The sequence below is a fragment of the Giraffa tippelskirchi genome, chromosome 4, assembly GCF_054371585.1.
Source record: "Giraffa tippelskirchi isolate mGirTip1 chromosome 4, T2T-mGirTip1v1.2.pri, whole genome shotgun sequence".
Taxonomy (NCBI): Eukaryota; Metazoa; Chordata; class Mammalia; order Artiodactyla; family Giraffidae; genus Giraffa; species Giraffa tippelskirchi.
In genome coordinates, this window is record NC_137278.1 from 14,323,188 (window position 1) to 14,347,314 (window position 24,127).

The 24,127-nt window shown below is 45.6% G+C and overlaps 1 long non-coding RNA gene across 1 annotated transcript in view; it reads right to left on the bottom strand.

Moving 5' to 3' along the window:
• Window positions 1–20,689: 20,689 nt before the first annotated feature.
• Window positions 20,690–24,127, bottom strand: part of LOC145544445 (uncharacterized) — a 31,276-nt gene continuing 27,838 nt past the window's right edge. Inside the window, exon 4 of the long non-coding RNA XR_014081428.1 lies at window positions 20,690–20,850. This is a non-coding gene — a long non-coding RNA (uncharacterized LOC145544445). The remainder of the gene's footprint in view (window positions 20,851–24,127) is intronic.

Here is a 24,127-nt window from a genome sequence, read left to right on the forward strand (position 1 = left end):
CTGGAGTGAGTTGCCACTTCCTACTCCATATATATATACATATATGTTTGTAGATATATGTATATATAAAATGTCAACTAAATTTGCAGAAAGCATTTGCTTTCTCCATGAAACTACACAGCCATATTATTACTGAATATTCAGAAAAGACATCACAAGACCTCCCTCTTTCATGTCCTAGTTCTGTTTTAGAGTCAGGCAAGAAATCTTTCTTAACTCTCTGGTTTTATTATGAGAACACAGAAGAATTATTTTACCCACTTCCCAATTCTCGGGATGATGGTTGATGATAATTTCAAACACTTTAACATTCACCATTTTGAAATGACCTGTTGAGGATCTGTGCACGTTACTGACTCTGTGACCCTGGCATCGGCGGGTCACCCTTCACGGGGAGGGCAGCGTGCTGTCCCGAGCTGGGCTGGTCTGGGTGAGATGGCATGTGTAGGGCCCTTTGCCAAAGCCCTGGAAATGACTCACTGACGCATTTCAGTTCAGAAATCCATGCCGTTCAGGAAACAGTAGTAAATTTGGAGAATTAAGTGGGCCCATTCATAATTAAACACCTGGAGTGCAGCACTGATGTGTTTCCTTCCTGAAACGGGCAGCCAGATGCCCTCAGCCACATGTCGCATCTCCTCCTGTTTTCTCTGTTACTTTTCTTTGCCTGCAGCGTGTTCCCGTCTTCTCAAACAGAGGTTACTCCGGCCCATTCCCGTTCATTGTACACCTTTGGATAGTTCTCCCGCAATAATAGATTTTCACCTATTGCCTAGAGAGGAATTCTTATTGCACTTCTGTGGGGTTTTTGTCAATTAGATTAGAAAACAGCAAGGAGGGAGTAAGAAAAGATTTCTGTCTTGTTTTTCACATGTCACAGATAATGACCCCAGCGCCCGTGACGTGGCTCAGCTACAGACGACATGGAGCGTTCACTCAGCATTCAGTCCTCGCCCCCGGAAGCTCCCAGATTTCTCAGCGCTGTCTGATTGGCGGAGGTCAGCCCGCCCAGCGCTTTGAAGGGCTGCAGTTTACCGCTGGTGGGTAGGGCGCTGGGTGACAACTTCTTTGAAAGCAGGCACTGGGTTCTTTTGATTAAATATAGAAAAGCTAGCTAGAAGCCTTGGCATGGAATTTGAAAGGAGACCTCCGAGAATTTTTCAACTCTCTAATGCTTTAATGTCTTGAACGGGTTGAAACTAATGCAAAACCTGGAATGAGAAAACGAGAGAGTGTGAGGATTCCTCAGACTGAGAGGAATGGCTGTGGCCTCAAGAACCAAATGAAGGAGAGGCTCAGCTTTTCTTCGTCGTGAACACTTACTCCCCTTGATCTGGGAGGTGTGCCTGAGTTTGCGGGCGTGCTTTCCCTCTTATTCCTTGAAACTTCTTCCGGTCATGCTGGACAGAAGGCTCCCTCCCTTGATGTCCTTCCTATAAAACATATCATCTTTGCTCAGAACATCTTTAATCAGAATTTGCCTGCCAGCGCAGGAGATGCAAGAGACGTGGGTTCCATCCCTGGGGTGGGAAGATTCCCTGGAGAAGGAAATGGCACCCCACTCCAGTATTGCCTGGAAAATTCCATGGACAGAGGAGCCTGGTGGGCTACAGTCCATGGGGCTGTCCAATTGGACACGACTGGGCACAGTAGCACAATACAATACCCTTGCTCAGAATGGTGGGCTCCTCCTCATCTGTTCACATATCCACTGTCACTCAAATGACCGCCTCTGGGCTCCGCCTGTGTTTCGACTTTCATGGTGAACTGTTCTCAGCTCCTTCTCTGCTTCTCCTTGTCTTTCTTGTCCTCCAGGCTCAGGACTACAGCACATGAGTCAGATTCCTGCTTTCCTCTCTCAAGCCTCACCCCTACGAGCCCCAAGGATGCTCACCAGGCTGGCCTGACAGGAAGCAGAGCTGTCCACCCTCAGGGCGGGACTGGCCAATCTGACACCCTTGGCACTCAGCATAGGTATCTTAGGGCACTTTTCCATTTTCTCTGTGTGAAAAGCTTTAAGTACTTAGTGACTATACTGGTCAGATCCCAGAAGATAGAGCATCTTATGACTCCCCCCGAGCCTCCATTTTCTCATCTGAAAAACAGAGCTAATAAGATTTCCCTGTCTACCTGGTGGGTTTCAGGGAAAATTGAAGATGGGTAGGGGGTGGGGTGGGGAAGAACTTCCTGAATCGCAGATGTCATACAAACATCAGGTGCTACTGTTGCTTTGCTTTCGGTATACTAAGTCCACTCAAGTGTTTGCCCTGGAATCATACTAAAAAATTCACAAGAGATTCCCTTGACAGGATTTTTTGTCTCAGAAAGTAAATGTCATAGTTTCAATAATATTCATTGTTAGCTACATTTTTCTGAGGGCTCACAAAAAAGACACAAGGTAGAAATACCCAGATTCCCCAAAATTCTTAGAGAAGAGTGTATTCTAATTTATCTAATTTCTGGCTAACTGGCTAATGGAAAATCCTTTTCTTTGAACCTCATTTTTGAATATCTAAAGGTCTCAGCTGATTTTTTCATTGGAATATGTATAATATATGACATGAATTTTTAATGCTTCTCATCTTAGATAAAGAATTGTTGTATTTAAAAATATTAACTGCATCTCCTGCAGTCCTAAAGCAAGTTTAATTGAAAAATGTTGGTTGAAATTCAACAATTATGGAGGTCTCAACTCTGATCATCTTTTTTTTAAGGTAGAGTTTTCATGATGTTTTTATTTAGAGTGAGGACACATCACAGTGAAATGTCACATGAATTACTTTTGTGTTTTTTTACCTCCCAAATGGTATAAGCAAACGCTCTCTGATTCTGAGGGCAGGCTCAGTGTGGTGAGGACAGAGGATTGCCATGTTGCAAATGCCATACACTCACTCTGCATAGTGACTCCAGTCCAGTTCATTAAATCAGAGAAAAGAGCAACGTTTATTTTGTTTTGAGTTGGTTCCTGTTTTGGGTGAAGTCATTACAGAATTAATTTTGGAATAATTGTGGGTTCTTCGGCACAACAGTCTTGAACCAGGCATGCCTGATCTAAAATGGACGTAATGAAGTTCCATGCAACACCAAGTTCATAAAGAAAGTCTAGGAACCACAGCGTCTTGTGACTCGATGCCTTGGTCACAGGTATGATTCATATCCTTATGTTTGAAACAGGCTTCTGGATGTAATGGTAAATACTGGAAGTGACGTGTGCCCTTTACGGCCTCTTTTCTCTGCTCGACCTGCAGCAGACATGAGGGAGCTCTGGAGAGGCACAGCTGGTCCAGTTGGGGGACGTTTTACAGGGAGGCTGACTCTGAACCAGGAGACTGGGGCACGAGCTGGCGAGCAGCATCATGCCTTGAGTGATGGCCCCAAGGGACGCTCAAAGCCAGGTGGCCGCTGGGCTCAGGTGCCCGGGGGTGCTCCATGGCTCCAGGAGAAGAGAGACAAGTTCATCCAGTCCTCACAGTGTGTGAAGCAAAGGGAACAACCCCGTTTAATAACGAAGAGCCTCAGCCTCACCGAGGTCGACATCTTGCCTGAGGCTGCCAAGTTTGTGCCCATGGTGGATCCAAGATTCTGAGGTTTATTTTACTCCCCTGAATCAGCTCTAACGCAATTGTGAAAGTGATGGTTTGCTCATCCTGGAAGAGGAAGCTAATGCAGCTCAACTGAATTATGGAAAGGCTGGTTGGGGAAATCAGGAGAACTAAGCCCACTTTTTCGTGTCCTGAGATTAATACTTGGCATGTGCCACGGCTATTATTTGAGTCGACGTGTTCGTGGTGGGTGGTGAACCCAGACAAAGCCTTTCAGTTCCCTTGTGGTTCACTGACCTCTCTGGCTAGGTCACCTTGGGCATTTGAAGAAGATTCAGGACTCCAGATTTCCTGTTTCTGCTTTAGGTCGTCGACTTCAAAAAATATACAATGTGAGGATTGCGAGTTAAGTTTTATTTGGGGCAAAATGAGGACTGCGGCCTGGGAGACAGGACCTCAGATAGCTCTGAGAAACTACTCCAAAGAGGCAGTGGGAAAGGTCGGTATATATGTGATTTTGGTGAAGGGGGAGTCCATACAATCAAGCGCATATTTTTTTGTAGAAAGTTTCTGCTGGTCTTGTGAAGCTTCTGCTAGTCATGAGAAGCGATTGTCATCTTGGATTTTAGAGATTTTTTAGAGATTTGAGGAGATACAAGAAGTGGGCTCATGAAATCAGTTCCTGAGAATATCTAACTACTTGAAGACCTGTCCTGCCAGTTTTTCCCCAAGCACAGAGCACCTTATTTATACTCTCCACCTTGAACTCCTTCAGGGGGCGTTGAAAGTCAACAGCTGCAGCAGTTCATTATTTAATTTTCATAGAGATAGATGGCAACCGCCCATGGCAAGTGTCAGTTTGTAGTTGACAAGGGGTTGGGTTTTTTTTTTGAACGTTTTTATTTTGTATTGAGGTATAGCCAATTAACAATGCTGTGATAGTTTCAGGTGAATAGTGAAGGGACTTGGAGAAGGCAATGGCACCCCACTCCAGTACTCTTGCCTGGAAAATCCCATGGACGGAGGAGCCTGGTAGGCTGCATCCCATGGGGTTGCACAGAGTTGGACACGACTGAAGCGACTTAGCAGCAGCAGCAGCAGTGAAGAGACTCAGTTGTATATATATGTATATCCATTCTCCCCCAAACCCCCCTCCCATCCAGGCTGCCACATAATATTGAGCAGATTTCCCTGTGCTATACCATGTTGGTTATCCATTTTAAATGTATCAGTGTTTTCAAGTCCATCCCAAACTCCCTAACTATCCTACAAGGGGTTGGTTTTGGTGGAGGAAATTTCTGTAGGCATGAGGAGTGTTATACGATGTCTCATAGCATCTTGCATCTTCTAGTTATTCTCTAAACATCTGTCAGATAACAAAATTGTTGTTCAGTCACCAAGTCCTGTCTGACACTTTGCGACCCCATGGACTATACCATGCCAGGCCTCCTTGTCCTTCACCATCTCTTGGAATTTGCCCAAGTTCATTTCCATTGAATCCGTGATGCCATCCAACCATCTTATCCTCTGTTTCCCTCTTCTCCTGCCTTCAATCTTTCCCAGCATCAGGGCTTTTTTTTTTTTCCCAATGAGTCACCTGGTCACATCAGGTGGCCAAAGTGTTAGAGCTTCAGCATCAGTCCTTCCAATGAGTATTTAGGCTTGACTGGTTTGATCTTCAAGGAACTCTCAGGAGTCTTCTCCAGCACCAGAGTTTGAAAGAAACAAGTCTTTGGCACTCTGCCTTCTTTATGGTGCAGCTCTCACATCCATACATGACTACTGGAAAGACCATAGTCTTGAATATACAGACCTTTATCTGTGATATGATGTCTTTGCTTTTAATACACTGTCTAGGTTTGTCATACCTTTCCTTCCAAGAAGAAATCATCTAATTTCTTGGCTGCAATCACCATCTGCAGTGATTTTAGAGCCCAAGAAAAGGAAATCTATCACTGCTTCCATATTTTCCCCTTCTATTTGCCTTGAACTGATGGGACTGGATGCCTTGATATTAATTTTTTTAATATTGAGTTTTAAACCATTTTTTTCAGTTTTTTTCTATGAAGTTGAATTAATTGCAAGAATGTGATTGGTAAATTTAATTGGCCACTGGATGTCGCTGTTTCCCCACCAACAGAGGATCAACTTTCCCCCCCCCCCCCCTTTTTCCCACCCACCACCTGGTCAGGACAAAGCCTGTGGAAGCAGCTCCAGGTGCAGAGATTTCAAGTTTATTTCTCATAAGTAATCTGCTTTCTCTTGGGAAAAGAGTGGGTCCTGGGTTGTTCAATTCATGATATTTTCTCCTCATAGCAATTTAGAGCAGGAATTGGTGCATGTTTTTCTTTTATCCTCATAAAGAAATGTTCTTTTGCTAACACAAACAAGAGCTATCTTGACGTTTATCCTGGAAACAGCAACATCAGTTAATTCAAGACTGTGAACTTTCATATATAACTTTCATACAACACTGTTGGGCTTCCCTGGTGGCTCAGTGGTAAAGAATCTGCCTGCAATGCAGGAAATGTGGGTTCAATCCCTGGGTCGGGAAGATCCTCTGGAGGAGGGCATGGCAACCCACTCCAGTATTCTTGCCTGGGGAATCCCCTGGACAGAGGAGCCTGGAAGGCTACAGTCTATGGGGTCACAAAGAGTCGGACACAACTGAAGCGACTGAGCACACACATGGAATGCTATCTGTATCATCTTGGTGGAATTCACTGCTGCAGCAGAGAACCTAGAAAATGACAATCTTAAGATGAGCAGGAGCCTCAGGTTTATTTAATTGAACCCTCTTTTTTAATGCTTTTTACCCTAATTTCCGGGGAAGGCAATGGCACCCCACTCCAGTACTCCTGCCTGGCAAATCCCATGGATGGAGGATGCTGGTAGGCTGCAGTCCATGGGGTCACTAAGAGTCGGACACGACTGAGCGATTTCACTTTCACTTTTCATTTTCATGCATTGGAGAAGGAAATGGCAACCCACTCCAGTGTGCTTGCCTGGAGAATCCCAAGGACGGCGGAGCCTGGTGGCCTGCCATCTATAGGGTTGCACAGAGTCAGACACCACTGAAGCAACTTGGCAGCAGCAGCAGCACCTTAACTTCAGCATTCCTTGGAGAGCCACAAGATCTTGTAAATGGGAGGTCTTTCTTGAAATTTCCCCAAAGTGTAAGACCAAGGATGTGAATGAGAAGACCTGTGGAAAACAATAAGCCAATATGACAGATCCTGGTCAGCATGTCCCCTGCCCCCTTTCCTCCCCACACCTCCTCTGTAAGACTTGTACTCGTTCACATGGTCCACATCGTCCACACAGTTTGCACCATCCACACCACTCATACCACCCGTACTATCTACACCATCCATATCATCCACACCATTCACCCCACACACACCGTCTACACCATCCGCACCATCCACATCATCCACACCACCCACAGTCTACACCATCCCCATATTCCACAGCACTCACACCGCCTACATTGTTTACACCATCCACATAACCCACACCATTCACTCCACTGACACTGTCTACACCATCCACATCATACATACCACCCACACTGTCTATACTGTCCACACCATCCATGTATTCCACACCATTCACATCACCCACACCATTCACACCACCTGCACTGTCTATACCATCCACACCGTCGACATCATCCACACCATTTACCCCACCCACACCACCTACACCATCCACACCATCCACATCATCCATACCATAACATTGGCTTTAAAGTGAGGAGGAAGAAAATCACTTCTGTTTCCTGAATCAGTGTATTCCCGACAGGTTACCAGGAGTAGTTACCACTAATTGAACCCTTCCTCTGTGCAGGGCCTGTGTCAAGTCTATTTCCACAGCTTCATTTACCCCTCACTGCAGCCCTGTGAGCTGCTCCGAGCAGTCTCTAATTTCCAGGTCAGAAAATGGGTACACAGAGAGGTCAAAGGGCCCCCAGGAGCCCCTCAGCTGGTTACCTGTGTGGTCTGGGTGAGCTCCTGTTGGCTCTGAGGCCTTTGTTTTACCCACTCAGCTGCTCACCGGTGTGAGGGTCAGGTTTATTAAAGCAACCTGATAGAACTTGGTTAAACTTCGAACAATAAAAGAGCAATGACAGCCCACTTAGCATACTGAGAGTTTAACCAAAGTCCCCAGTGAGTGGCAGGCTGGGTGTATTTGTGTTAGGGGTGTTGAGAGTGGTCCTCTGTGGGAATGACTGCATATGAAAAAGATAGAAATCCTACTCATACACTTTGAAGGTTTAACTCATGTCAAGGAATAGAGTTCGTGAAAATCTGAGTTCCTTAGAGGTTGGGGGTGCTGCTGCTGTTTGTAGCAGAAGCTGCCTTGCTCTAGCTTTCCCCTTTGTGTATCGATTGCGCGAGGGCTTCCATTAATATTGATTTAGGAAATGCCAATGGTGTTTACGCTGCTGAATATTCATCCTCGTCGTCATCGGAAATATGTCAGTCTGCATCGAGGTGGGGGCAGCACTGGGCTTTCAGGGACTTGGGGACAGGCAGGTTCAGCAGCAACTTGAACTTTCGGCTCGAGTCTTAACCATTTTTGGAGGCCATCAGACATTCACTTAACCTCCTGTCTCCAGGAATTTTTAGATTTTCTTGACTCTACTATCTTTTCAACGGCCAAGAGGCAGAGGATTTTCATAAAGCTTAGAAGATGGGACATAGGTTGGAAACGTTAGAATTGCATCTGAGGGAGAGGACTCTGGATTTAATCCCGAGGACTTACTCAAATCTTTAAAATGGAATATTTTAGTAATTTCAGAGTAGGGGAATGAGGCATGGACTATAGTGTAAGAACACTGGGTAGCATAACCTGCCGTCAGGCATATTCAATCCCATCCTTCTTGGCATAGGCGGCAGGAAGGTGGGCCTTTGGGGGCACAGTTCTGTTCAGTTCATTTCAGTCACGTAGTCATGTCAGGCCCTTTATGACCCAGTGGACTGCAGCACGCCAGGTCTTCCTGTCCATTGCCAACTCTTGGAGCTTGCTCAAACTCATGTCCCTTGAGTTGGTGATACCATCCAACCATCTTATACTCTATCGTCCCCTTTTTCTCCCGCCTTCAGTCTTTCCCAGCATCAGGGTCTTTTCCAATGAGTCAGTTCTTCACATCAGGTGGCCAAATTACTGGAGATTCAGCTTCAGCATCAGTTCTTCCAATGAATACTCAGGACTGATCTCCTTTAGGATGGACTGGTTGGATCTTCTTGCTGTCCAAGGGACTCTCAAGAGTCTTCTCCAGCACCACAGTTCAAAAGCGTCAGTTCTTCAGTGCTCAACTTTCTTTATGATCCAACTTTCACATCCATACATGACTACTGGAAAAATCATAATTTGACTGCATGGACCTTTGTTGGTAAAGTAATGTCTCTGCTTTTTAATATGCTGTCTAGGTTGGTCATAGCTTTTTTCCAAGGGGCAAGTGTCTTTTAATTTCATGGCTGAAGTCACCATCTGCAGTGATTTTGGAGCCCCCCAAAATAAAGTCTGTCACTGTTTCCATTGTTTCCCCATATTTTGCCATGAAGTGATGGGACTGGATGCCATGATCTTCACTTTTTGAAAGTTGAATTTTAAGCCAGCTTCTTCACTCTCCTCTTTCACCTTCATCAAGAGGCTCTTCAGTTCCTCTTTGCTTTCTGCTGTAAGGGTGGTGTCATCTGCATATCTGAGGTTATTGATATTTCTCCATGCAATCTTGATTCTAGCTTGTGCTTCAGCCAGCCCAGCATTTCGCATGATGTACCCTGCATATAAGTTAAATAAGCAGGGTGACAATATACAGCCTTGACGTACTCCTGTCCCAATTTGTAAACAGTCCATTGTTCCTTGTCCTGTTCTAACTGTTGCTTCTTGACCTGCATACAGATTTCTCAAGAGGCAGGTCCAGTGGTCTGGTATTCCCATCTCTTTCAGAGTTTTCCACAGTTTATTGTGATCCACACAGTCAAAGGCTTTGGCATAGTCAATAAAGCAGAAATAGATGTTCTTCCGGAACTCTCTTGCTTTTTCTATGACCCAGTGGATGTTGGCAATTTGATCTCTGGTTCCTCTGTCTTTTCTAAATCAGCTTGAGCACCTGGAGGTTCTCAGTTCATGTACTATTGAATCCTGGCTTGGAGAATTTTGAGCATTACTTTGCCTGCATGTGAGATGAGTGCAATTGTGTGGTAGTTTGAACATTCTTTGGCATTGCCTTTCTTTGGGATTGGAATGAAAACTGACCTTTTCTAGTCCTGTGGTCACTGCTGAGTTTTCCAAATTTGCTGGCATATTGAGTGCAGCACTTTCGCTGGATCATCTTTTAGAACTTGAAATAGCTCAACTGGAATTCCATCACCTCCACTAGCTTTGTTCATAGTGATGCTTCCTAAGGCACACTTGACTTCACATTCCAGGATGTCTGTCTCTAGGTGAGTTATCACACCATCATGGTTATCTGGGTCATGAAGATCTTCTTTGTATAGTTCTTCTATGCATTCTTGCCACCTCTTCCTAATATCTTCTGTTTCTGTTAGGTACATACTATTTCTGTCCTTTATTGCGCCCATCTTTGCATGAAATGTTAACTCTCGTTAATCTGTAGGACAGATGTTTGGAACCTGAGCAGTGCGATCACATCCTGAGGGTAGAGGACCTACGATCTGGTTCTGCTCTGCAACATAGGGCTGGGCCCAGCCTGGGCACCTAAATCTCTTGACTCCAATTTCTTTGTTCCCCAAATGGGCAAAACCCATGCTGATTACCACCCACAGTTACATCAGTCCTAGGAAAATAATAGAGGTAATAATAACATGACAGAGTCATTCACTGGAGGAATGAGATATTATAAAAATCTGAAGAATCTAGAACACTTGAAATTATTATAGATTTAATGGGCACTATGGAGTTTGCAGAGGAAATCACTTGTAGTTGGATGGAACACGGATGACTTCTTATGACTTCAAGATGTTGGCCAAGTCACTTATTTCTGAGCTCCAGTAAAATGATCTCCTCTATAGAGTGAAAATAATGAAACCTACTCCCTAGAGTTACGACATGTGGACTACTGTACACACAGTGACTTTGTACACAGTGTATACTCACATCACAGTAATTCCCTTCCTTCTCCCTCCTCTGCCCTTCTTATTAACTGATCTATCTCTTGAAGAGAGATGAATGAATGAATTAATTAATTAGAGAATCTGATGAAGCATGGGACTGTGGATCCTATTTATAGATCATTAATTCGTTGGCCTTTGGGAAATTCTTTAATACTGTTTGTCAAATCATTTGTCTTTTCTCAATTTTAAAATGTAGACTTCACTTCCCAATATAATTTGTTACATGTTTAGTTTGTGTTTTGACATGATCTGGAGAAGCAATGGGATTTATCACAACATTTGGATATACACCACAGATTTTCTTGTCCAGCAGCTCTAAGATAATTTAAATATTTGTTCTGTTTTGATTATTAGTTATTTATATTTATTATCAAAAATAACTTGTGTCCATTTCCAATGAAGCCAGTAGAGAATATAGTAAAAGCGATGTAAGGAAATAAATAGAAGAAAAGTGGCAAAAATGTACCAAGAATTGGTGATCGGAGGATCACCAATAATGTATTTAATATTGAATATTATATTTCAGTACAGTAGTCATGTATGGATGTGAAAGTTGGACCATAAAGAAGGCTGAGTCTTGAAGAACTGATGCCTTCAACTTGTGGTGCTGGGGAAGACTCTTGAGAGTCCCTTGGATCTCAAGGAGATCCAACCAGTCAATCCTAAAGGAAATCAACCCTGAACATTCACTGAAAGGACTGATGCTGAAGCTGAAGCGCCAATACTTTGGCCACCTGATGGGAAGAACTGCCTCATTGGAAAAGACCCTGGTGCTGGGAAAGATGGAAGGCAGGAGGAGAAGGGGGACAACAGAGAATGAGATGGTTGGATGGCATCACCGACTCAACAGACATGCATTTGAGCAAACTCCAGGAGATGGTGAAGGTCAGGGAAGCCTGGCATGCTACAGTCCATGGGGTTGTGAAGAGTAGGCCACGACTGAAGCGACTTAGCACACACGCGTGCACTTAGCTTCTAAGATGGAAACCCACAGGCATCAGAACACAACGCGTAAACTGTTTCTGTTTGATTTCATCCAGTCCAGTTTCATTGCACATTGTTGAATTTCAACCAGTTCAGCTGACCTCAGCTCCCGCCATGTGAAGGAGGACTAGCTGGGCCGTAGGAGGGAGTGCTCTGGTGAGCAAGCCTGGCTCTTGTCCTTGGGGCACAGCCTCCTCCTAGAAGAACAGAGGCACACACAATGCCTGCATGGAGGAGAGAATGGAAGCAGGGCTCTCCAGGGACTCAGAGCAGCAGCGACTCTGTAGAAGTGTTCTTCTTAAGTTTACAGAGATAGGGTGACCTTCTGTGGAACAATCCCTGCTCTCTTATTTATGATTGTGGAATTTTCAGTTATACTATACTTCAAAAAAAATTTTTCCTGAGGGTTAATGTTTACGTTTACAAATGTGTACAGCCTAACTAACAGTTTAAATGGAAATTTTAATGTATTCTATGAACCGTTGGCTTGTTTGCATATTTTATCAATTCACCATCATCTTGGGTTGTATATAGTGTGATGATTAGAAATAGAATTAGAAAGACTGTGCATTTTGAGATGTTCATTTCAGGATGCAAAATACTAGTTGTTAACTGCTGCCTTATCAATGGTATGTTGAGCCAAGTGAGTGATTAGGGGGTGAGAGATTTCTAGAGCCTTTAAATAAATATACACGTTTAATAAAAGAATGGACAAGGTCCAGGATTAGCTGACACCACAGAGAACATGGAGGTGTGGGGCCAGGGCAGCTGTGGTCTGTCTACTCTCTGCTCAGTGTCCTTGCTTTTCTCATCGGCATCATCGGCATCAATTCTTCTTGGGTCTTGGCCCAGGTTCAGAACTGCAGGCTTGATAAGCCAACAGCTGTGCAACCTGGAGCTGACTGAGAACATGAATCATGGTTGGGTGAGTGCTTCGTCCAGGTAGTTGGTTTCATTTCTGGTGAAGGTGTGCTCAGGCCTGTTCTGTGCACAGAAGATGACCCACTTGGATGTCTATCTCCGGACTGCACATAAGAACTGAGTCTCACAGGAGCCTTCCCCCCCTGCCTGTTCCGAGTCATTATTCTCCTCTTTGTGGATGGACTGGCCAGTGCACGTGCCATCCACACATTGGCAGTGAATGTGTAGTGTGTTGTCTGAGCAGCGTGACATGGAGAGGAAGCTGAGCTCTCTCTGCTGGCCGCACGTGGGTGCAGACGCTTTCTGACCCTAGCGCTCCAACCGCAGTGTCTTGGGATGTCTCTTCCCCCTCCTTCCTCAACCGGCTTCTAGAAAACCCCAGCTGCTGCTTCCTGTCCAGGAAGCCTTGCTACTGTCTGACAACAGCTGGTCTAACCAGTTGCTTTGTTTACTGCTGCATCTCATGAGCCTAGAACTATGCCTGGAACATGAAAGATGCTCAATGTATTAGCCAGGCAGTCTGGATCATGCTGCATAACAAACACTCCCACTCCAACTCTCAGAGGTATATTTCTTGCTCAAGCTTATGTCCCAACCCAGTGGGTGGTGGCTCTGGGGCATTCCCAGCTGTGAGACTAAGGGGAAGGGGAAATGGTGAATCTGGTCTTCATTTTCAAAGATATTTGTTTGGAGGGAACACAGCTACCTCTGTTCATAGTTCAGTGGCTGCAGTGAGTCAGGTGACCTTGTCTAGCTTCAGAGAGGAAGGAAGCACCATCCTACGTTTGCAGAAAGGGGAGGGTTGGATGTATATGTAGCAGCGTAGGTTTATAACACACTAGACCTGGAAGTCAAATTGAATAGACAGTGAAATAAATATTTGTCAATGATTTTGCTGATGCTAATTATGCTGTGAAAGACTGCAGTCAAAAGGAGAAGAGGGCAGCAGAGGATGAGATGGTTAGCTAGCATTACCGACTCAGTGGACATGAATCTGAGCAAACTCCAGTAGCAAGTGGGGTCAGGGGAGCCCGGCGTGTTGCAGTCCATGGGATCACAGAGAGTTGGGCACAATTTAGTGACTGAACAACAATGCTGATACCTGTTTCTGCTTCAAGGGAAGACAGTGACATCTCATTTGGTGAAACTCTCTCCATGTAAAGTATAAGCCCCCAAAGACCTAGAAGCCTGACAAAAATAAACCATGAAGCTTTTCTAGTGCAATTTCACTTTAGTACCAGGAGTGAGTGACTTGGCCAAAACCTCAAGTGTTTTGTCTGGGCCGACGCCCAGATGGGGGTTATTGTTTGTCACTTTCTTCTGCTCCCCTGGGAAAGCAGAGAGGGGGTCCGACTCAGACTGTCCTGTTCATGAGCCTCCTTTAGGGAAGCCACAAGCTGTGGGTACCCACCAGGGCACCCCCATCCTGGAGTTGCCCAGGCCAGCCTCTTCACAGCAAGGTTAAAGTAGATAATTCGCGTAAAGTGCTTTGTTCAGCCCGGGAACAGCTCCTGCGTGAAACCACTGGTTATTGGTCTCACTGTGCCCACTGTCAGCGCTGGGATGCATTCTTCTGTGAGGCCCCCAGCCTGGTGGGAGCAGCCAGGGCTGAGCGATGCTTGTCTCCAGTGTGGCACTGAGTCATCTGACGGGTCGTGAATCACCTTCTTTCCTGTTTGAATTCTGGCAGCACATGGTTTATGGCAACAATACCCTGGAGCAGGTCATGAGAGGGCTCAGTGGAGCACGAGAGGGTGAGGTAGTGGGAGAGGGCTCGGGGGCCCAGGGCGCCTGAGAGGCAGGGGGTCAGGGAGGACGAGAGGGAGGCTTAGGGAGGGTGGGAGGGAGGCTTAGAGAGGTCTTGGTACCAAAGACACTGAGTGGCTCACGGGCTCCAGGTCACAGGAGGCCGGCAGAGCCCAGGAGGAGAGAGACCCAGAGGGAGGGGCAGTGTCCAGACAGTTCTCATCCCCAGGTACAGGTGGCAGGCATTTTCCTTCCCAAGGAGCTAAAGCTGGCCTAGTGGATATTTCTGCCACGTCTCCCTAGTACATTCGGCGGGTGGAACTGGGGCTCCCGGGATACTCTCTGACCTGCCAGCTGCACACAACCTGGACAGGAGGCATCCTTACCTCCCTCAGTTTGGGCTGATCCCCCGAAAGAAAGACGAATATGCTCCTGGAAGAGAAATGATGCCGTGTTATGGAGGAAATCACACAATACTGGATGTAAAATAATCAGCAAGGACCTGTTGTGCAGCACTGGGATCTCTACCCAACACTCTGTGATAACCTACTTGGGAAAAGAATCTGAAAAAGAATAGATACATGTATGTGCATGCTCAGTCTCTTCAGTTATATATGACTCTTGGTGACCCCATGGACTGTAGCCCACCAGGCTCCTCTGTCCATGGGATTTCCCAGGCAAGAATACTGGAGTGGATTGCCATGCCCTCCTCCAGGGGATCTTCCCGACCCAGGGATCGAACCTGCGTCTAGGTGCGTCTCATGCATTGCAGGTGAAATCTTTACCTCCAAGCCACTGGGGAAGCCCAGATACATGTATGTGTATCACCGAATCACTTTGCTGTATGCCTGAAACTAACACAACACTAAATAAACTCTATTCTGATACAAAATAAAAATTAAATTAAGCAAGAGGAAACCCCAGCTTCTGGACAGCTTGGGGTGGGCCTCCCGGGGAGGGGGACGGAGGCAGCGTTGCCACAGGAGCAGCAACAGGGTGCTGGTGAGCAGCCGTGGGTCCAGGAGGTGGGCTCGCTGTGCTTTGCCTTCTCTGTGTCTCTGCTGTTTGAGTTTAATCATCATCAAGGTAGCAGCAAAGATGCCAAGAAAATAACGAGCCCCGTTGAAAGAACTCTTTGTCCCCTGTGTTTTTTCTTGCCTCCATGGCGATAAGGTTGGGGATGAGGAGGCTCAGAAAGGCCACCTGAGTGACCTGCAGGTACATACCTGGTATATCTTCTGATTTTAGTGATATGCTGCTTCTGTCTTCTATTTCAGCCTCTTTGAAGCAGTGCCTTACCGTGTTGAGTGGAGTCTTTACTGTTGAGAAGGATTCTTGAATTGCTAAAGATTAAACTTCATGTAGGTAATACCTGGTGAAGTCATGATACCATATCTTCTCTATTAGCCTTTTCTGATTTTAGAAGCATTTGCTAATGGTAAAGAACCTGCCTGCCACTGCAGGAGATGTAAGAGGCCTGGGTCTGATCCCTGGGTCGGGAAGATCCCCTGGAGAAGAAAATGGCAACCCACTCCAGTGATCTTGCCTGGAGAATCCCATGGACAGAGGAGCCTGTCGGGCTACAGACTATAAGAGTTGGACATAACTAAAGTGACTTAGCACTCACGCACCACCATGTAAATTATATTTATTCAATCTTCATTTTGAAGAAAAGCAAAGTTTCTGAAAAAAGAGAAATTTTGTTAAATCAAAAGTAACCAATGTCATGGCTTTATTTAATTTATTTTTTCATAGCAGGCATATATAGATATTTCTTGCTTTAATCCCTTGAGCTTCTGTGAACATTTCTTAAATCCATCAGTCAATCTGTTTTCTGAGCAAAGCAAAATACCACAATTCAGACATGAAAATGCCTTTTTTCTCCAAATAAAGCTAATGCAATGTAGCAGGTACTCCCTGGCAAAAATATCGCTCTTACTTACTTAGTCACAACGAATAGATTTCTGCTGGAGCCGGGCTGATCTCCACAAGATATGAAAGCTCTTTATATAAGTACATCATGACCAATAAGCAGCCTAATATATCTTAGAACCATTGGAAAGAGACAAATCGAAAGAAATAGGAAAAAAATTACAAAATGTTATGGAACAGTCTGTGCATTTCCTTTCTCTCTGTGTTCAATCTAGCAGCATGTTCTTGATCTAAAAGAAATATCACCTTTCAAGTTTCCACATCGTCAAATTATTTAAAACTTCACTGCTGGGAATGCAGAATGATACGTGGGAGGAGGGGGTAGGTTTTTTCCATTCCAGTGCAGTGACATGAGCTCATGTATGGATCACCAGGACAATGTTAGGATAATCTTTAGGACTTGTACAGACCTGAGAGTTGGACCATAAAAAGGCTGAGCGCTGAAGACTAGATGCTTACAAATTGTGGTGCTGGAGAAGACCCTTGAAAGTCCTTTGGACTGCAAGGAGATCAAATCAATCAATCCTAAAGGAAATCAGTCCTGAATATTCACTGGAAGGACTGATGCTGAGGCTGAAGCTCTGATAATTTGGCCACCTGATGCGAAGAGCTAACTCATTAGAAAAGACCCTGATGCTGGGAAAGATTGAGGGCAAGAGGAGAAGGGGACAACAGAAGGTGAGATGATTGGATGGCATCACCGATTCAGGGGACATGAATTTGAGCAAATTCAGGAAAAGTAGAGGACAGAGGAGCCTGTGCTGCAGTCCATGGGGTCTCAGAGTCGGACATGACTTAGCAATTGAACAAAAACAGTAGATATGCAAAAGAGGGGGCTTCCCTCATAGTTCAGTTGGTAAAGAATCTGCCTGCAATGCAGGAGACTTGGGTTTGATTCCTGGGTCAGGAAGATCCCCTGGAGAAGGAAATAGCAACCCACTCCAGTATTCTTGCCTGGAGAATCCCATGGACAGAGCAGCCTGGTGGGCTACAGTCCATGGGGTCGCAAGAGTCGGACACGACTTCAAAAGAGATGGGCAGACGCACCTTTGTCTGGGTAAATCAGATGTCAACCAGAGGGATAGGATGTGAGTGCTCAAAATATGATTCTGTTCTTCCTTCATGGACATGTTCTCAGGGCAGCCATGGGCAGTCGCAGGCCTGGAAGTGGTGAGCACAGAGAGGGGGGCTGTGATTTTGGATAAAGAAGAGGGGCCCAGATTGGATGCTAAAGGCAAGTGCAAACGGTCTGTTCGTGGCTGGAAACTGTATCAACAGTCACAGAAATAAAGACGTTTCTCATGTATTATAAGGAATATAGGCATGTCTGCTGGTGTACAGGCCAGAACTCAGACAGGCTGGCTCTCTGCTCATCTGACCATCTCTGCTGCCACAGCTTTGCTGACGAGAACAGTCACCAATCCACTGGTCCTGGGGAGACTCTGACCCAGACATGGGGGCCTCAGATCTCCCCTCAGCAGTGGCCGTCCTGGAGGGACAAGGAAAGAGCCGTTCCGGCCAGCTCGCCGTGTGACATCCCCTTATGATCACTCCTGGGAACGAGTTGACGTCACCCTGTGCTTCCTCTGCCATCCCGGCAGGATGCACTCAGAGCTGCTGTGATGGCAGGAAAGTCAGCACCTGCAGAGAGCTGCTCTCCAGGCTGCAGGCTGTGGCTCCTCCTGTCTGTGTCTTGCCTCCTTACCTTCCCAGGTGTGGCCAGGAAGGAGCCACGGCCACCTCTGGAACATCTGCCAGGTCCCCCTGCCCCATATGCATGACCCCGGCTCATCTTGTATGCGCACTCGAAGGGCTTGTTCAAATTGGACAAGTCTGGTGGGGGTTTTTATCTTCCCTCCCAGGCAGTGCTAGTAGTAATGAACCTGCCTGCTAATGCAGGAATGTCAGGAGACGTGGGTTTTTTTTTTTTTTAATAAATTTATTTATTTTAGTTGGGGGCTAATTACTTTACAATATTGTAATAGTTTTTGCCATACATTGACATGAACCAGCCATGGGTCTACATGTGTTCCCCCTCCTGGACCCCCCCCCCCCCCCATCCCATCCCTCTGGGCCATCCCACTGCCCCGGCCCTGAGCATCTGTCCCATGCATCGAACATGGAATGGTGACGTGGGTTTAATCCCTGGGTCAGGAAGATCCCCTGGAGAAGGAAATGGCAACCCACTCCAGTATTCTTGCCTGGGAAATCCCATAGAGGAGCCTGGGATTGAAAAGAATCAGATACAGCTGAGCACACATTCATTTGCAAATGAGCAAACCGAGGCTCCGAGAAAAATGAGGTGACAGGTCTGATCAATGGCAGGTCCTGAATCTCGTCCAGAGGGCGGTATTGGAGGAGCTGGAGCCGTGAGTCGGCTTTGCATCCTGGCTCCATCATTTCACACCAGCTCTGGGTTAGCCCCACAGCCTCTCAAGCTTTGCTATGCTGTCTGTGGAGCAGGGTGGATGGCACACAGCCCATGGGAGGGCTGTGCCCTGTGGTCCAGTCTGCATCAGAAACACAGCCCAGGATGGTAGGAGTTGCAGAAGGCTTTGCTTGAGAGATGCCAGTTCCCGCCTCCCCTTCACATCCCTCATTCTGGTAGGTGGAGCGGATAAGTCACACTACTGTTAGAACATTGAACCCACTTTGGGAGACTTCCCTAGTGGTCCAGTGGCTAACACTCAGCACTCCCGATGCAGGGGGCACAGGTTCAATTCCAGGTCAGGGAGCTAGATCCCACGTACTGCAGCAAAGACCCGGTGCATCCAAATAAACAAACATGTATTAAAAAATAATATTGAATCCACTCTGAGGTTCACCCCACAAATTATTTACCCATGGGGATAACACCTTTTAGAGAGAGAATGATTATTTGGAATTTATTCTGGAAGTGGTCCCAAACCTGGAAGAACCCAGAGGGACCCAGGACAAAAGCAGGTGCTGCTGCAGGTTGCCTCACAGTCGATGTCGTCCCCGAGTTGGACGAAACTGCGTGCGGGCTCCTCAAGTCATTCTCCCGCCCACACCTGGCCCATCTAGTCGGTTGTGCCCTTGGACGCACTGAGAGGGTGGAGACCCGTGGGGGTGCCTGGGCCAACTTGAGTCAGCAGACACCCATCCCCCACTCAGTCCCCTCAGGCTTTCCTCCAACACAGGGGCAGCCAGTGCCACCACAGCCCATCGACAGCTGGCTGAGTAAGAAGAAAAATGTGGCAGTTCATTTTACGTGCTCGCTTTGACCTTGATGTCCTAGCAAAAAAAAAAAAAAAAAAAGATCATATACTAATCCCTCTTATGAACATAGGCTGAACTTTAAGTAAAATATTAGCAAATCAATTCCAGAAGTGTACATAAAAGTACCTCTGACAGAGGGGGGATTATGGTAGGAATGCAAAGACATTTATCATTAGGAAAAAAATATATGCAATTCAGCACATTTCAGTGATTTCGTGGGAGGAAAACGTATATCACTTCAATAGACGCCGAGTAAAGGATTTGGCGTGGCACACGTCCTGATGGCAAGACTCAGTGTTGGAAAGATGTCCATGTTCATCCCTCATTCAAAGCATTTCTATTAAATGGTCTGCAAGATTTTTTCCTGGAATGTACCAAGCTGATGAAAGTAAAGGGCTGAGAATGTCATTCTTGCTACGATGGCTGTACTACAAACCACCCCGAAACTTTATGTGTTTTACTCACCAGTCTGTGATCTGGGTGGGGTCTGGTGGGGGTCATCTCCCCTTTCTTTGGTGTCAGCTCCAGGGCTCACCCAGGGCACCTAGGCTGGGCAGATGCAAACTGCTGAGTGCTTCTCCAGTTGGCGTTCCTGAGCTCCTCCCTCTACATAATTTTTCCACATGGTCTATACACCATCAGGGTGTTGTTATTCAGTTGCTAAGTTGTGTCCAACTTTTTGTGACCTCATGGCCTGGCGTGCTGCAGTCCATGGGGTCACAAAGAGTCGGACACGACTGAGTGACTGAACTGAACTAATGGACTGCACCATGCCAGGCTCTCCAGTCCTTCACTATCTCCTGGAGTTTGCTCAAATTCATGTCCGTTGAGTTGGTGATGCCATCCAAGCATCTCATCCTATGCTGCCCCCTTCTTTTGCCTTTAATCAGGGTAGCATGACTGCCTATATGTTGGTTCAGGGATCCAAAGCATGTGTCCCGAGAGAGCCAGGCTGAAGCTGCATCCTTCCACAGTCTAGCCTCGGAAATCATAAAAGCATCATTTTCATCATTCTGTATGGTGGGTCCGTCACAGAATGCCTTGTAGATTCAAGAGAAGGGAATGTGCACTCACTTGTTGGTGGGAGTGGAGTTAAGAACATATGGTGTCTGTCTGTAAAACACAACATGCCACAAATATTCAAGTCAACTTTGAAAAACAAGGAATTCCTTCACTAACCTCATTAGATACTAAAGCTCAGACAGTTAGGAGAAGGCTGGTGCGGGTTCACGGATAGAAAATCCGTCCAGGGAGCAGCAGGCAGATCCCCGAAGTGGACCGGCTCACTGTTTATAACTGCTTTCCAGGTCTTCAAAAGCTGATTGGGATTTTGAGGGAGACTGTTTTGAAGAGAGATAAATCAAGGAGAATTTATAACTTTATACGGTCAAGCTTTCCTATCCATGAAAATGGACATTCTCCTCTCCTTATTAGGTGTTTTATGTGTTTAGAATATATTGTTTCAAAAAAGATATCTTTCTCAATAGCCACAAAAAGACCACAAAAAAGATGACCAAAGTCTTTCAGTGGCATTTAATATTCTCCATAAAAACCTTACACATTTTTTGTTAAATTTTTTTCTCTGTGTGTTTTTGTTGCTATGGAGAATTATAGGTTTATATTTTCAAATGTTTATTGCTGGCTACAGAAATGCTGCTGGCATTTACATGGTGATTTCATGTCCAGCAGACCTTAACTCCTCTTAATCCTAATAAATTAACTGGCTGTTCTTTTGGTCTTCCTATGTACAATCTTCTTCCTTTTCCATCTTTTTATATATTTTCAGTTTTTTCTTTTCTTCCTTTCTTTATAGTTCAATATTGAATAGGAATGGGGACAGTGAGTATGCTTACCTCATTCTTACTCCTAAAGAGAATGTTTTAAACATTTTCCTGTTGATTTTTCTTTGAAGCATTTGTTTTTAGCATTCTCTATTAATTTATTCCCTGGTTGCTAAGAATATTTATCTTGAATGGATATTGAACTTGATTTCATTGCATCTATGGGGATAGTGATGGGGTTTGTAATTTATTTTGTTATAAATTGATTCATGTTATTAATTATTTTTTAAAAAAATTAACTTATTTATTTTAATTGGAGGCTACTTACTTTCATGTCATTATTTAATAGCTTTTTATTTTATTATTATTTTTTTAATTTATTTATTTTCATTGGAGGCTAATTACTTTACAATATTGTGGTGGTTTTTGCCATACATTGATATGAATCAGCCATGGGTTTACATGTGTTCCCCATCTTGAAAACCCCTCCCACCTCCCTCCCCATCCCATCCCTCAGGGTCATCCCAGTGCACCAGCCCTGAGCATCCTGTCTCATGCATCGAACATGGACTGGTGAACTGTTTCACATATGATAATATACATGTTTCAATGCTATTCTCTCAGATCATCCCACCCTTGCTGTCTCCCAGAGAGTCCAAAAGACTGTTCTATACATCTGTGTCTCTTTTTCTGTCTTGCATATAGGATTATCGTTACCATCTTTCTAAATTCCATATGTATGTTAGTATACTGTATTGGTGTTTTTCTTTCTGGCTTACTTCACTCTGTATAATCGGCTCCAGTTAAATGACAGAGGAATGTTGTATTCCTGGGATAAGGTGAACTTGGTCATTAGAAAAGACCCTGGTGCTGGGAAAGATTGAGGGCAAGAGGAGAAGGGGACAACAGAGGATGAGATGATTGGATTGTCTCTGATTCAGATTTATGATACTTGAAGTCTACTTATGTGCAGTCCTTATTAGGACAATTTTCTGGTCAACTGGCTCACCAAAAAAGGAGATAGATCTCACATTTAGAAGGTGAATGAAAACACCTCGAAGAAAATGTGGCTCTTCGGTTGGGCTCCTTGACCTGTGTTTCTTATTCTCCGGCAGAAATGCCTCGCCCTCTGGGCCTCAGAAGTTCATGGTCTCATCCTTGCCATTTCACTGGTTCCTGTGATTTCAGATGAGTCTCTCTTTTCTCAAAAGAAGGCTAATCATACTGCCTTCATCTTACATGAAAGTTAAGTAAAAGTGCCAGTGAAGCGTTGATAGTTAGAGCTTGGAAATATCATTTGTGTTCACCTGTGGCAGTGAGTGATGGGAAAGGATCTCAATCAGGGGACTTCATATATTCATATACATCAATACTTTTGTCCTTGTACACCTAAATGTAATTTAGAAAATTATGTGTCTATACATTTTTAGGTTGAAATCTAAAATTTTTCATCATAATTTAAAATATTTACAAAGGAATTTGTTTCCAGGGTCTGCAAATATCAGCCTTTAAAAATATAACCATCATCATTATTTTCTTCAGTGGAATCTGGATTCTACAGAGATTCAATGGCACTAGACGATTCCTCCTTTCATCCTTCTCAGGTGTCACAGCCCTCTCCATTCTCAGCTGGACTCCATGCCCCTCACTCAGACCACCTCCTCCCAGACATCCTGAAAGTCTTTGCTGCTCTTTTATTTGGATTCAGGGCACAGTCTCTTCTTAAGATGATATAATGCATTTGCTATTATTCATCTGTTTATTTATAAATATCTCTCCAGCTAAAATGTAAGTGCCACAAGTGGGTTGGGAACTTTGTTTTGTTTGTTGTTGAGCATCAGATGTGCAGTGGATGCTCAGATGGAGAGGGTAGGGGGGCGGGGAGGAGGCAGGGAGAGGGCTATGGGGTCTGTGGGGGTCCAGGTGTGGTCCTAGGGGGCTGGGCCTCTGCAGCTCTGCGGGCAGCTTCCCACTCAGGACGGCAGGACCATTTCAGGGGAGTTTCTAAGAACAAACTTTTTTTTTTTTTTAGGTTCCTGGCCCCTCCTGGACTCCTGGGGTCAGGGACATCCATGCTGGCCTTCCTCAGCGTGGGAGCCGCCAGGAGGGAGCAGGCAGGGCCCTAGCGCCTCCCCGAGGTGAGGTCTCCTCGTCTGCTGGCGCTTCTGTTCCTTGGTCTCCTCCTGCCACGACCTCCCCTCCCTCTTGCCATGGGGATGCTCAACTCTGGACTCACCATAGGACTCACTGAGCTCAGCTAGATAACCTCCTGTTGTGTGGCAGGGATGCTCTGCAAGTTTGTCACCATCATATTCTTGAAACCCACTAGGAAATCTGGCTCTGAAAGAACGACTTGCTGTGACATTATAACCAAGAGAGAAAGATCAGGATGCAAAACCTAGCAGCCTATGGGCTTCCCCGGGGGCCCAGTGATAAAGAACCCACCCGCCAGTGCAGGAGGCACAAGAGACGCAGGTTTGATCCCTGGGTCGGGAAGTTCCCCTGGAGGAGGGAATGGGAACCCACTCTGGTATTCTTGCCTGGAGAATCCCATGGACAGAGGAGCCTGGTGGGCTAGAGTCCATGTGGTCACAAAGAGTCGGGCATGACTGAAGAGATAGCACAGTGACCCCCGATAGGTGTTCTATGGTTGAGGGGATTTCTTCTGCTCTATCACAGGCTGCAGGTGTTTGCATGTGCAAACCATTGTTCCTGCAGTTGGTGATGCTGCTGCACACCTGGGACCCGTGAAGTAGAGACCAGGGATCCACAGCTGAGTGGAGAGACTGGGAAGCCAGCCTTGGAGACTGGGAAGCCTGGTCACCCATCCATTTGT